Below are 12649 nucleotides of genomic sequence, written 5' to 3' on the forward strand. Positions count from 1 at the left end.
TTGAACTGCTGTCACCATGCAAGGAATAAGGGTGCTTATGTGGGCTGAATGTCTCCTAAAATTTTAATTAGCATGGGGTTAACGAATGGATTGGAATGGGCTCCAATTTGAAAACCCTGTAATACCCCATTTTTTAAATTATCGAAAGGCCATTGAGGTAGATTAAAATTCAGGCCAAAATAACAAATTTATTGCTATTGCTTATGATCAATTAAGAGCTAGTTGTAAATATGTGTATTAGCTTATATAAGGAAGCACTGAAGATTATATATATATATATATATATATATATATATATATATATATATATATATATATATATATATATATATATATATATATATATATGATATTCAAATCTTTTATCTGTGCATACAAAACAAAGTTGTTATTGGGATCCAGTTAACAACTATTTTTTTTAATACTACTTGTAAACAAAAAATCCATTCCATGTTCGTTCTAATATCTAATTGATATTTTTTCCTGTAAAAAGTATGTTTAATCCTTTTCTATGTATATTATATTGTATAAACTATGTTTAAAACCATGAACAGTGTTGGTTTATTGTAAAATGTAATACCGATGTATGTATAGTTACAATGTTACCACAATAAAGCAGTATGTATACAAATAAAACCAAACTAATAAAAACAGGAATAAAATTACCCATATAATATAACCTGCTAATAAAATTAGTTAATGCAATAATTTAATTAAACTCTATTTTATACAATAAAAAACCTGTTGTATTTTGATTAAATTTGGGCATAGCATACTTTTAAATCTCCATATTTCCTTCTTTTCCCTTCATATGAAGTCGCATAGCTTTGTAAGTTAAATGACCCTCTAGGGCTCCCGTACACGGAGCAGTCCATGTGACAGACAGGGGGAGGGGAGGCCACATTGACAGTTGAGTTTCACTTTTCCCTTTCCTGGGGTATCTCTTTACCCGCGAGTAGCTGGATACGTGAGTTAGTCAAAGGCTTCGTTGCTGCGCAGTGATATGACGGAGACTCTTCCGTAGCTACGACATAGGAAGCCCTTCCCCACCCCTTCCCGGACAGAAGAGATTGGTAAATCCCGCTTCAGAGGTAATGGAAGCTGAGTGAGCGGCGGCGGTGACAGCTGATGATTTCCCCCAGAGGGATCCCCAGTGACGCGTGTGACAGGTACCAGCAGGTGCTCTCTGCCCACCCAACCCAATCCCTGCTCTGGGGGCAACTTCTCCCAGCTTCTGCTTTTCTTGCACCCAGGCCAGGGACCTAGTACCTTCTCACCTCCCTGAGCTCTGCACCTCTGTCCCTGACACGTGTAGGCCGCCGGCTGAACTACACTATAAGCATTAGATCTATGTAAGTGGGACAGTATCGCATGCCAGGATATCTGTCCCTACACGCCCAGTGGCCAGAGATCCCCTCACGTCACTTATAATGCAGTGGTCACCATTATCTAGTGCAGGTCACGATGTGTATCCCAGGAGGTTAGATACAGTGGTTGCTTGTCACTTCTTTCTCCCTCTCCTGCAGTCCTGGGTTAGTCTTGTTGTTGAGAATCCACATCCAATGATTGTATGTTGTTATTCAATAAATATACTTGTTAGTATAGTAATTTTAGCTAAGTGTTTTTAAACTAATTGTTGGTCTTCAAAAGGGTTGATGGTGCAGCAGTACAGGAAACAACATTCAGGACAGCTATATCCCCCCCCCCCAACTGTAAAAGCAGTGTATTATCTCCTTACATGGCACAAATGCAGATAGTATGTTGTTTTTGTGTTAGAATTTCCTTTTAGTACAGATGCATAGTACTAATATTCTCTTTCATTCACTACAGCAAATCCTTTTTGTCACAATCAATATGTTTATAGTAAAAACACTTGCAGAAGTGCTGGAGGCTTAGGTGCTGCTGCCCACTTCTGCAGCATAGTTTTATTCTGAGAAGTATTTAGAATTTCTTTTTTTCTAGAGCTTTTAAACTTTTTTTAAGTATTTGTTGTTGCCCCAATTAATTGGTAAGTACTGTTGATTAGCTGGGGTTGTAATGACAGCTGTCAGAACTGAAGCTGAGTTTACCCATTCAAAATCTAAATTTTCTTGTGGGAAAGATGCAGAACTTTTTCAATATTTTCAATAACCCAACCCACTTCATTGAGAAGATTTGTGGTACCTAAGTTGTTTTTTTTTCCAGTTTTACCTATTTCTCATTTTCTTATTCACATACCTTCACTATAGTCCCACTAGTCAGTTTTTTTACAACACACTAAACATTTAAAGGGTGATAATAATTTTTTAAAAAGTACATGTTCTAATTTGTTAGAGCATGTCATTTTAGCAATAGTAAACCCTGCAAATAGGTTAAATACATAGTTAAAGCACCACCTGGGAGCTGCATTGACCAGCTGGGGGTTAAACACACAGAGTTGGACTATCACTAGTGTTAAAATTACATACTCTAATGGTTTTTGTTTCATTATTATGTCTCTTTAAATGAAACATTCTAACTCTTCGTAATCCAAACTCTTTCACATTTTGTTCCGTCATCTGAATTTTGCTATGAGACCTTCATTTATACTTGATATGGCAGCCCATAAACTAGGAGCCAGAAATGTTTGCTCAGTCCAGTAGACAAGATGCAATGATACCTTTTTTGTATTGGACCAACATGATATTTAAAATGCAAGCCTTTGAGAGCTGTCCTCTCTTTATCAGGTGTAAAGCAATACTGATCAATATGACAGTAGTTAGAGAAGGGTGAAGGGAGTGGGGTGTCATAAATAGCAGAATCGGCCTGAGAGTGAAAGGTGCAAAGTGTTTGAGCAGCCAGAAAAACAGTAAACACATTAAACAGCAGAGATAAGTATAACATCATATACAGCTGCATAATATGTGTATGTATAAATGAGCTCAAATATAAGTATAGTAGTAGTGACAAAAAAATAAATAAAAAATAGACATACATTAGATTTTGGGTATGTTCATATAAAGTTTTGGTAGTGTGTCAGAAAACCAGAGTCTACTAGGGGTGGTGAAAATAATCGTATGGGCGATACGGCATGAAACGAGTCTGCATCGATGCAGTGAAAGGCGCAAATCGATTCATGTATCATCACGTGACCCCGCCTCCAGGACAAGTATAGAGAGCCTCTACTAATAAATCCTAAACGTGTACTCCAGACCACTGAAGCCAAACCACTATTAGGGGAAGGAAAAGCCTTGACAGAATAAATCGTAAATTGAAGCTTAAAACCTTGAGTAAATCTTTATTGGATCACAAATATACTGTAACAGTACACAGCAGCACACACACCTCATGTGCGTGCCACCCTTCCTTCACCATGATTTACTCCTTGATGTCTCTGGGGTTTTTTTGTATTGTTTGTTGTGTGTGTGTGTGTGTACTGCTTTAACACTAAGTAACTATATATTTGTGATCCCATAAAGATAATCAAGAAACTAGTAGTTATAGTTAAGTTCAATGCTACTTGTTTTAATTGTCTCTAGTACTACTACTGTAACTGTGTGTGTTCCAGATTCACTGTGATGTTTGCCAGTCATGAAGGCACACCTGTAATTTATTGTACCGCATATAAGGGATTTATGTTTTGTTTTCTGAGGATGACCATTTTCACACAAATAATAATGGTAATGGTGGTAACTTAAGCTTGACCTATCTATTTTGGTTTTAATTTAATGTCTTTTAGTATTTACTAAGTAAATAGAAATTAAATTAAAACCAACATAGATAGGTTAGACATTTATTTATGTTCATGTTTGTTTACTAGTGTATACTAAATACATTTAAATATTTTACTTTATTGAAGAAGTACACTGCGTGCACTGCACTTTTTACACTACTACAGTTTGATGCCATATTGCCAATACAATTGCCATTTAGTATTTACTGTTCTTAATAAATACTGTAGTTGTCTGCTGTGTTCAGACTTTGCCACATGAGGAAGTGGTCTTTTTTTGAGCTAATAAAATAAAGAGTTCTTTTGACTGCTTGATTTTTTTTGCTGAAAAATTTAAATCATGGGCATAAATAGGGAACTAATCGTGATGCATCGTAGAATCGAATCGTTGACATGATAATCGTAATCGAATCGCCAGACCAGTGAAGATGCGCACCCCTAGAGTCTACGTTAAGTGCCTCCTTTATGGTGTTGAAATGTGTTATCATTTTAATCTCAAATGTTTTCCGTTTGTGAGTCTTTAAAATTCCTTGTAAGTACTTTCATGTTGAGGTTTTGGATGGAGTGATCAGTCTGGGGTACAGTATTTGTCTTTCTCATGGTTTTTGATGGAGTGTCTTTGTTGGTTCCTGCTGAGATGCAGCTTAAAGTGATGGTAAATCCTAGTGTTTGTGAAACGCTTGGATTTACCATTGGGACAAATAAAGGGGACTTTCATTCATGAAGTATAAAATACTTCATGCTTAAAGCTCCTTTATTTGTTTGCAGTGTTCACCTTCCACTGCAGAACGCTATTTGGCTGAGAGGTGACGTTTCCACCTCTTAGCCAATAGCCAAATAGCGTTCTGCCGTGGGCTGCCATAGCAATTTCACAAACGCTAGGATTTACCATGACTTTAAGGCCAGTTTCTCCAGTATAGCAACCTTGGTCACATGCTGTACACTGTATCATGTACAACACTTTTGCAGATGTGCATGAATATTATCGCTTAGGACATAAATCTGCTATGTACAACTACATTAGCAGGGTTACTACTCACCATACTACTGCTTTTCTTCATGTACCTACACTTTTTTTAAAGCCGTTCTTCTTTTAACTCATTGCAGAATCCAGCTGCTAAACCTCTTCATGTTATACTGGGTGCCGCACACATGTTGTTGCATCCCGTGATAGAAGAAGTGCACTTTCACAGATCTGGCTTTTTGTCAGCTGTACCTTGCACTTGAGTTTAGTGCATACAATTGAGACAGTAGTGTTAGATTTTTGCAGATGGCGGGGCCCAGTGTGATGCTGCTGATAATTGTAAGTGGTTAACATAAGTGAAACATTTTGAAGACAGCTGCAGGTACAGGAGGAAAAACATTAGCATGGTGAGTAGTAACCATGTTACTGTAGTTGTAGTCAGCAGTTTAATGTCCCTTTAATGCTGCATGTTTTGTTCTTGTCTGGCTGATATTTTCACATATATGTTGGCACAGTTTGCTGCAGGATTTGTTGCACTGTATGGTGCCATTCTGTGCAAGCTCTTGTTCTGGGGTTAGTTTGCTGCGGACCAATCTTTGTCTCTTGTTCGGTGGTTGTTTAAATGCTAGTATCAGGGGATGAGCAAATGATTTCTTTATTTATGGGGTCCTCTAAATGCACTGGTTGTAGGTCTTTAATCATTTTACCTATTTCCTTTAGAGTTGGGTTATAGGTAACTACCAGAGGGATCCTTGTGTTATTTTCTTTGTACTGAAGAAGCCTATCCTGCTGTGCTTTTAGGACAGAATAGTTTTTTAAAGATATTGTCCTTGTAGCCCTTTTGTTTCTCACTATGTCAGTTTGCTCTCAAGTGTTTTTCTCAGTCCTCGGTGCCAGAGCAAATCCGATGGTATCTGATAGCCTGACTGTAGATGACACCTTGTTTTGTGTGCTTAGGATGGAAGCTGGAATTGTGGAGGTAGCTGTAATATATGTGTATTTGTGTGTGTGTGTGTATATATGTGTGTATGTATGTGTATGTATATATATATATATATATATATCTATATATCTTACGCACACACATCCTATAATAACACAATAAAAGTTGGATTTATATTTCACAGCTTTGAGGCTTAGAAAAGATCCAGTGTGGTTAGTTCTAAGGGAAGTGGGGAAGACACTCATGGTGTCATGAGACTCTAATCCAGGGCACCAGTACCTCATTTTATAGGTACCTGTGACTCTCTGGCACCTGGGTTTGTCAAGACCTAAATATATATATAATAGTGTATATAATACATCATTTCAAATGTTATGCACTGACCTGTTCTTTGATTTTTTTTTTCAGATTTTATGCAAAGGTCACTGAATACAATTTGGAATACTAAGGCATTTGACAAAATTAAGCTATTTTACCTAATAAACTAACTCCATAGCAAAGTACTATATTGCATTCTGCTGTTTGTGAACAGGGCAACGTATAGTTGATGGTAATTCACGTCTCAGTTTTAAATCTTTAGTTAAAAGGAACACAATTAAATATTTACTAAATATTCTCTTTAGTTCATATGTTATTTTTCTTTTGCATACTAACAAAGTATGTGTCACAAAGAAAAAAAATAAAACATCTTCCCGACTTCTATTTAATGACAGTAAAATGCTTTCTGGATCAATAATTTATCTGTATCTTTGTTGTTTTGCTTCCTCTTAAATGTCTTAATGGATTCTAAGGCTGCTTTAATTTTATTTTTTCGTCATGCCAGATGCATTTTTGTCCTGTTTCACAGATAAAGTCACATTATGCCAAAAAGTGGCAAATCCACAACTCTAGTCTTGAGTTTGGGTTTTTTGTTATCTGATATTCAGTGATTTCTCTTTAGTGTGCCTATGTTTGAATGTAAACAGTTTCAACTAATTCATCAAATGGTGTTTGTTCTAAGGTTTGGCTTTAGAAAAAATCATTTTAGGGATAAAACTATTTTGCATTAAAGGGACAGGAAACCCCACATTTTATGTTACCTAATGCGTATAGAACATACAATTTTTAACAACTTTTAAATTTACTTCTATTATCAAATTAGTTTTTTTCTTTTTTTATCCTTTTCTAAAGGAACATCGTTGCACTACTGGCAGCTAGCTGAACACATGTAGTTGGCCAATCACAAGAGACAAATGTGTACAGGGACCAATCACCAGCTAGCTCCCACTGTAGGATATGTGCATAGTCAACAATGGATACCAAGAGAACGAAGCACATTTGAAAATAGAAGTGATTTTAAAAGTGTATTAAAATGACATGCTCTATCTGATTCTTGCAAGTTTAATTTGGACTTTCCTACCTGTTTTAAGAAAGGGCCATTAAAATGGAAAAACACTAGCAACCCTAAAAAGTCTATGGGTTAAAATCATTGTTAAAGTACAACTTGGGAGCCACAAGGAACTGTTGACCTTGAGAGGAAATAGACGGTAAACCAATAAGCAGCGGTAGTTCCACACCCAGGTTCTTTGACTAACATTAGTGATTGGCTCACCGGCAGTTCCTTCTCGTGACTAGTAGTTCTCTTTTAAGTAAGTTAGTTTGTAGCACGTCTGGAACTCTTTCTTTCTTAGCTGGAAACTCCTCTTTGAATGCCCCAAACTCTGCATCCTGTGGTCTGGTGGGGTTTACAGGGAAGGACTCGGGGAGCGAGACCATCTCACAGAGTCAGTAGAAATCAAGCAAAATGTATACTTAATTTCCTCCAGGAATCTTTCTCTGTATGCATCCAACAGGTTAGCCAGGTCAGCAAGAAAATATAAGTCTCTGTCATATTTCTGTTAGCAGATTCTTGTACAAATGCAGTGACAAACGAGAGCACTGCTGGCAACAGAGCCCTGAGGGACACCACTCTGAGGCCTCAGTAAAGCTCTGGAACACTTTAGTATAATGAACAAGAAGTACCTTTAAAAAAGATGGAATGGCGTATATATAGCCAAAGATATTCAATAAGATAACTTCAGCAGTTCTCCAACTCCCGGTATAACGACTTACATGGCCGCCGCCCAACAGTCCTCCCCCATAGAGCACAACATTTTAAACTACTTTCCATTTCACTTCCATTATCTGAATGTGCCAAATCTTTTTATATGCAAACTTTTTGAGGCACCAACTCTTACTGATCATGTGCAAGAATTCACAGAATATATGCATGTTGTGATTGGCTGATGGCTGTCACATGATGCAGAGGAAAGGAAAATTGAAAGAACTGAAATTTGTCAAAAATATCTGCTACTCATTAGAAATACAAATTGTGCTCTAGCATTGTCTTTTTATTATGCATGTGAATGTCTACTGTATTTAATGGTTCTTTGATGATGATGATGTAAATAGTTTTCGTTGTCTAAAACAATAACATTATATGTTTCACTTTCATTTTTACTGCTTTCCCCTCCCTCCTCAAACTTGGCTCCTTGTGCAGGTCTATTCAACTCCAACCAATCTTCTACACATCACGCTTCTTTAAACTTAGCACTTAAGGACCATTAAAGGGACATGAAACCCAAAAATATTTTCATGATTCAGATAGACCATATAATTTCAGCAACTTTCCAATTTACTCACTGTATTTTATTTAATTTGCTTCATTCTCTTGGTATAATTTGTTGAAAAACATACTTGGGTAGGATCAAATGCTGGGAGTTAGCTGCTGATTGGTGGCTGCACATATGTTTCTTACCATTGGTTTACAGATGTGTTCAGGTAGCTCCAAGTAGTGCATTGGTGCTCCTTTAGTAAAGGAGACCATGAGAATGAAGCAACATTGATAAAAGAAGGAAATTTGCAAAGCTGTTTAAAATTAGATTTTCTGTCTGAGTCATGAAAGAAAAAATGGATTTCATTTCCCTTTAAATATAGGAGAATTGCATAATTGAAAAAATACTTAATTTAGGCTATTGCATTTTTTTTTTATTTGAATTTCAAATAAATAGATTTTTTTTTCTGGTAAATCCAAATTTAATTCCATTTTCCCTTTCTTTCCTTTTATCATGTGACAGCTACTCATAAAATAAATATATGTATGTGCTGTGCACTCTTGCACATGCTTAATAGGACCATTTTTTGTTCAGAAACTGGGTAGCACTTGCTGATATGTGGCTAAATCTAACAAACCAATCAGCAAGCTCTACCAAGGTGCTGAACTAAAAATGGGCCGGTTCCTAACCTTTAATTACTGCTTTTTCAAATCAAGATAACATGAGAACAAAGAAAAATTGATAATAGGAGTAAATTAGAAAGTTGCTTAAAATTGCATGCTCTATCTGAATCATGAAAGAAAAAATGTGGGGTTAGTATCCCTTTAACCCCTTAACGACCAAGGACGTGCAGGGTACGTCCTCAAAAAAAAAAGGCAGTTAATAACGCCTGAGAACGTACCCTGCACGTCCTCGGTGTGGAAAGCAGCTGGAAGCGATCCCGCTTGCTTCCAGCTGCTTTCCGGTTATTGCAGTGATGCCTCGATATGGAGGCATCCTGCAATAACCTTTTTAAGCCATCCGGTGCAGAGAGAGCCACTCTGTGGCCCTCTCTGCACCGGAGATCGGTGGCTCAATGCGTTGGTGGGTGGGAGCCGGACCAGGAGGCGGGTGGCGGCCATCGATGGCCTTGGTGATGTGCAGGGGGGGGCGGGATCGTGGGCGGGGATGGCCGGGGGCGCGCACGGACGTGCACGGGAGGGCGGGGGCGGGCGCGTGCACGGGGAGGGAGCGGGTGGGAACCGCTACGCTACAGAAAAGGCATTAATAAAAAATGTTAATCAAAAGTTCAAAAATGGCTAAAAAGTTTAAAAAAAAAAACGATCAGCAAGGTGGTGGGGGTTTGTCTGTGTGTGGGGGAAGCTACACTACAGAAAAAAACCAAACAAACAAAAATAAAGCACTTTTTTTTTGCAAACTGGGTACTGGCAGACAGCTGCCAGTACCCAAGATGGCCCCCAATGAGGCAGAGGGGAGGGTTAGAGAGCGGTTTTGGGGGGGATCAGGGAGGTTGGGGGCTAAGGGGGGATCCTACACAGTAGCATATGTACAATTGTGGGGTGGGGGAGGGAAGGGAGCTGTTTGGGAGGGATCAGGGGGTGGGATATGTCAGGTGGGAGGCTGATCTCTACACTAAAGCTAAAATTAACCCTGCAAGCTACCTACAAACTCCCTAATTAACCCCTTCACTGCTAGCCATAATACACGTGTGAGGCGCAGCAGGATTTAGCGGCCTTCTAATTACCAGAAAGAAACGCCAAAGTCATATATGTCTGCTATTTCTGAACAAAGGGGATCCCAGACAAGCATTTACAACCATTTGTGCCATAATTGCACAAGCTGTTTGTAAATTATTTCAGTGAGAAATCGAAAAATTTTAAAAATTTAACTTTTTTTTTCAATTTGATCGCATTTGGCGGTGAAATGGTGGCATGAAATATACCAAAATGTGCCTAGATCAATACTTGGGGTTGTCTACTACACTACACTAAAGCTAAAATTAACCCTACAAGCTCCCTAAAAGCTCCCTAATTAACCCCTTAACTGCTGGGCATAATACACTTGTGGTGCGCAGTGGCATTTAGCGACCTTCTAATTACCAAAAAGCAACGCCAAAGCCATATATGTCTGCTATTTCTGAACAAAGGGGATCCCAGAGAAGAATTTACAACCATTTATGCCATAATTGCACAAGTTGTTTGTAAATAATTTCAGTGAGAAACCGAAAGTTTGTGAAAAAATTTGTGAAAAAGTGAACGATTTTTTGTATTTGATCGCATTTGGCGGTGAAATGGTGGCATGAAATATACCAAAATTGGCCTAGATCAATACTTTGGGATGTCTACTAAAAAAAAATATATACATGTCAAGGGATATTCAGGGTTTCCTGAAAGATATTAGTGTTCTAATGTAACTAGCGCTAATTTTGGAAAAAAGTGGTTTGGAAATAGCAAAGTGCTACTTGTATTTATTGCCCTATAACTTGCAAAAAAAGCAAAGAACATGTAAACATTGGGTATTTCTAAACTCAGGACAAAATTTAGAAACTATTTAGCATGGGTGTTTTTTGGTGGTTGTAGATATGTAACAGATTTTGGGGGTCAAAGTTAGAAAAAGTGTGTTTTTTTTTAAATTTTTCCTCATATTTTATAAATTTTTTTATAGTAAATTATAAGATATGATGAAAATAATGGTATCTTTAGAAAGTCCATTTAGTGGCGAGAAAAACGGTATATAATATGTGTGGGTACAGTAAATGAGTAAGAGGAAAATTACAGCTAAACACAAACACCGCAAAAATGTAAAAATAGCCTTGGTCCCAAACGGACAGAAAATGGAAAAGTGCTGTGGTCATTAAGGGGTTAAAGGGACACTGAACCCAATTTTTTTTATTTTGATTCAGATAGATCATGCAATTTTAAGCAACTTTCTAATTTACTCCTATTATCAAATTTTCGTCATTCTCTTGGTTTCTTTATTTGAAAGCAATAATGGTTAGATGCCGGCCCATTTTTGGTGAACAACCTGGGTTGTTCTTGCTGATTGGTGAATAAATTCACCCACCAATAAACAAGTGCTGTCCAGGGTGCTAACCAAAAATGGTCTGGCTCCTTAGCTTAGATGCCTTTTTCAAATAAAGATAGCAAGAGAACAAAGAAAAATTGATAATAGGAGTAAATTAGAAAGCTACTTAAAATTGCATGCTCTATCTGAATCACAAAAGAAAAAAATTGGGTTCAGTGTTCCTTTAACATATGCATACAAAAAGATTGTGCACATTTGATAATCAAAATAAATTGGAAGTTGTTTGCAGAGGAATAATGGAATCATTTTTTGTTTATTTTCAAGTCTGTATATTTTATATTTTTTATTTTTGCTGTAAGAAAGATATATTGTCTCTGCAGAAACAAATGTACAGTTTTGAGAACTGCAAAACCAAGCATCTGTGATAATATCTTCCAAGATAGAAAAAAATGCCCAAATTAATCTTACAGAAACCTCTGAGAGAGCATGACATTGTGGATGGATTAATGGAGTTCACTTACCAAAAATGTAAACGTTGCAGCCATGAACATACAGCCTCATGCTGGATAACCTATATACTATAATTAGGGTTTTCAGCTGATGTCCACAAAAATACTGAACGTGGCGGTGACTGGGCACGATGGTAGGTAGGGGTCTCACAAATGGGCAGTAATTTTACCCCTTGGCTGCCAGCAACATACAAATCAATTTTACCTCTTTAACTGCCAGTAATACATGGAAACGGAGGGGATTTTACCCCCTTGCCTGCCCCCACTTTTTCTGCTCCATATGTGTACTGTGGGGAGTCATAGGAATCCCTTTACATTTAGTTTTTGTGAAGATTTTACTGGTCTGTCGGGTTAAAATCTGGAAACGTGGCAACCCTAACTATAATGTGTCTTAAATAGAAAACTATCTTTAGTTTGATTCCCCACCTCCTCAACAACATTGTTAAAAATAAATATGATTTAAATAAAAAAATATTTTTTTATCCACCGTGAGTCCATCTAATCCATTGTCCATTAGGGATGTACATTTGGATCCTTTGTGAGGATCCAAAAGCGGAAATAAGCAGCGGCTCGTGTCCTTTGGATATTTTTGTAGCTAGATTGATTCATGTAAAAGATCCCCACACTAAGATCTGTGCAAATCCAGATCTTTAGAGTGGGGATCTTTTACAAGAATCAATCCAGCTACGAAAATATCCAAAGGACACGAGCCGCTGCTTACCTCCGCTTTTGGATCCTCACAAAGGATCCAAATGTACATCCCTAATGTCCATGCAAAAAGTAATATAATATATAGGTCACTCAGATATAAAATTAGAGGACATTTGTTAATATCGAGTGGAGAGCCAAGACTTAAATAACACAAATCCCACCGGACTCTTATACTGGGGGATAAAGAACGTTCAGAAGGATTAGACAAGAGGGTAGTATGAAAAGAAATTACTATAT

At 37.5% G+C, this 12649-nt stretch overlaps 1 protein-coding gene across 1 annotated transcript in view; it reads left to right on the forward strand.

The window, feature by feature from the left end:
- Window positions 1-906: 906 nt before the first annotated feature.
- The window catches only part of CUL2 (cullin 2), a 284056-nt gene continuing 272313 nt past the window's right edge, over window positions 907-12649 (forward strand). The window contains exon 1 of the mRNA XM_053713847.1: window positions 907-1169. The gene's annotated coding sequence lies outside the window, so the exon portion shown is untranslated. The remainder of the gene's footprint in view (window positions 1170-12649) is intronic.

Source organism: Bombina bombina, chromosome 5 (genome assembly GCF_027579735.1).
Source record: "Bombina bombina isolate aBomBom1 chromosome 5, aBomBom1.pri, whole genome shotgun sequence".
Classification (NCBI taxonomy): domain Eukaryota; kingdom Metazoa; phylum Chordata; class Amphibia; order Anura; family Bombinatoridae; genus Bombina; species Bombina bombina.